Source organism: Aedes aegypti, chromosome 2 (genome assembly GCF_002204515.2).
Source record: "Aedes aegypti strain LVP_AGWG chromosome 2, AaegL5.0 Primary Assembly, whole genome shotgun sequence".
Taxonomy (NCBI): Eukaryota; Metazoa; Arthropoda; class Insecta; order Diptera; family Culicidae; genus Aedes; species Aedes aegypti.
Window position 1 is genome coordinate 2,166,104 of NC_035108.1, and position 2,790 is coordinate 2,168,893.

The 2,790-nt window shown below is 35.7% G+C and overlaps 1 long non-coding RNA gene across 1 annotated transcript; it reads left to right on the top strand.

Moving 5' to 3' along the window:
• The first annotated feature begins 1,694 nt into the window (after window positions 1–1,694).
• On the top strand, window positions 1,695–2,537 carry LOC110675270. Its single transcript, XR_002499320.1, has 3 exons — window positions 1,695–2,028; window positions 2,106–2,204; window positions 2,270–2,537. It is a non-coding gene; the product is annotated as an uncharacterized LOC110675270 (long non-coding RNA).
• The last annotated feature ends 253 nt before the right edge of the window (window positions 2,538–2,790 follow it).

A 2,790-nucleotide genomic window follows, 5' to 3' on the forward strand; every position in this document is an offset into this window, starting at 1 on the left:
ATTTCGCTTAGAGTTTCGCCTCGATATTGCTGAAAATTATCAGGTCTCCGATGATAATTTTCAATAATTCATTATTCTTAGGCTACCATTATCACTGGTTAAATTCTTCAAAAAACAACCTAAAGAGTTTATTGGTCATCAGATATTGGACATAATCTTCAATGACCAATTATACATTCTCAGGATTCCGCAAAAACCCTCAGTGTCCGTTAGGAACATGCAGACATCTTCAAAAACACGTTGAAATTTCTGAGAAGTTCCCCAAAACCAAGAAACACCTAAGGTTTCTCCAGGGTAAGTTAGGAAACTTATAGACCCAATTCGTAAGGATCCTAATGACTATTTTATGAGCCCCATATTCTGGATTAAAAATATTGTATAGAATGTAGTCTTTTAACAAATCTAACGTATTACTAAATCTCTAACAAATATGGAACGTAGCTCTAAATAGTTGCTGCAGAAAGATCGATATAGGGTGTTTTATGTATTTTGGACAGAGCGTTACGCGTATATAATTTGGCCACTTCCACTTGATTTTACCGTAAATGTCCAAATTATATACACGTAACGGTCTGTCCAAAATACTTTGATCATCCTACACACTAATACTACAGACAAAACATTTAGACACTCTCAATCATATTTATCGCACATTTCACTGATGTTTTTGACAATAAATCTCAAGAAATCTCAAACCCCCCCTCCCCCCATAACCCCTTACGTAATTAATGGATGGCCCATTAGTGTATCACCTACTGGCAGACTATTGTGGGCTGGTCATTCAGTACGAATGCCTAAGAAAAGAGGTTTTTCTCAAGTTGAGATACTAATGGAGATTAATGGCCTCATGGAACATTGCGAATGCATGACCAATGACCATATCGAAGTAAATAGGCGCGTACGAGATGCCTTAGTAGTTGGTGGCATTTGAGGAAATATCGGCGAAAATAGAGCTCTGGAATGTAGTCGGTGTGTAGTGGACTTGCTATTCAAATGACTAAATCAGCAGACATAATAATATTCACAAATATTTACAAATTTCAATGGTATTCAAAAATGTTGCCAAAAACGGATCCCTTTTGTTGCCAAAATCGGGGGGTGCCAAAAATGGAGCATGCCAAAAACGGAGCATGCCAAAAACGGAATCCCACTGTATACTCAAAAATAGCTGTTTTTCGCAAAACTAAGTGGAAATGTAAAATTTTGGTGACCGTTTTCACACGATCAGACAAATTTAACTAAATTTAAAGATAATATGTAGATTTCAGGCAATTTGCAAATTTTTCCGTGATTTTATACATGGGTCGAACTTTTGCCCCGCTGATTCGAACTTTTGCCCCACTATGGGCCAAAAATTGATTTCAAGCATTCATGCAAAAACTAATATACCTCAAAGCAACCTTATGATAGGCCTAGAAACGCCCTTACATAAAATATTGAAAAAGATTTTATCTTCAATTGGTTCCATGCAACGAAAGTTTGACCAAAAATTACAATATTCACGTTGAAAAACAACAAATAGCCATAACTTTTCCAAATCTCAATCAATTTTTATGATATTTGGAGTGAAAGTATCTTGCTTGAATAGCATTCGAACCACCTTGACATTTATAAGATTTGTTTTGAATTGAGCTAGAAATCTTAAAAAGAAACTCTTACCCCACTCGAACTTTTGCCCCACTTTACTCTACCATATATTACTTATTTCTAACAGTTCGAGAAACAGTTGTGGTCGTCAGTATTTGTGAACTTTTTGAAGCGTGCGTGGTTTTGTTTACTTTGTGAAAACGCGTGTGGATTTTTTTTGAAGAGAACAGAAAAAAGTGGCCAAGGATCCTGCTGTTCCTAGGTGAACCGTCAACAGCCACCAGCTCATAAGAGTGCGCAACTAAATTGGAAAACAGAACCAGCATTTCCCGTATTTGACCACCGCAGATCACTGTCTTCGTCAAACCCGCAGTGATAAAACCTCTGAAATAGGTTCCACAGACTGTTCCAGATGAACGGATTTGGCTGTAATCGTGATGGGTAAGTGATTTGTTAACTATTTTTCTTGCAATCGAGAACATAAATATCAGCATTAACGTTCACTTGTTTTGTTTTAGTACGCAAGAGATACATAGAAGCTAGACGTTGGCGACGGCAGAGATGGGGTTGTTTGATTTAAATCCTGTGCTTCTACCATTGCATTACTCCCTGTAAAGGTAAATGTGAATGTTTGAATCAAAATCTGGATCTTAATTAATCATGTTTTTTTTTTCTTTTACAGCGAACCAAATGATTAAGAAGCAAACAGAGTAAAGAATGTGAAATTGTCGAAAATGCCACATAATAGTCCTTCGGATTTTGCTGCTTCTAGCTCTGTGCTAATACTATTCCTAAAAGTGCTGAACTATTATAGTATAATACTATTACTAAATTTAAGTTTATTAGATAATGTGATAAGTTTAAAATGACAAAGAAAAATATAAAAAATATGTTTATCTAGATTTTATTTCTTTATAGTATCAACACAACACAACGGTGAGCAACGCACCATAAACCAATAATAATACATACATTATTTGATTCATGCCATTTTTATAGTTACACTGTTCTTAAACTGCTTGCTAAATGGTAAAAGTGAGCGAAATGGATAGTATATTGATCGTTCGGCAAATTGTCAACGAGAAATTTTGTTCGAGAAAATCGGCGTTTATAAATAGTTACATAACTTAACCGCCTATTCCCCATACTGTATTTTTCCCATTTACCATTCGCCGAACTGTTAAAACTGTTCGTGGTGTGGTT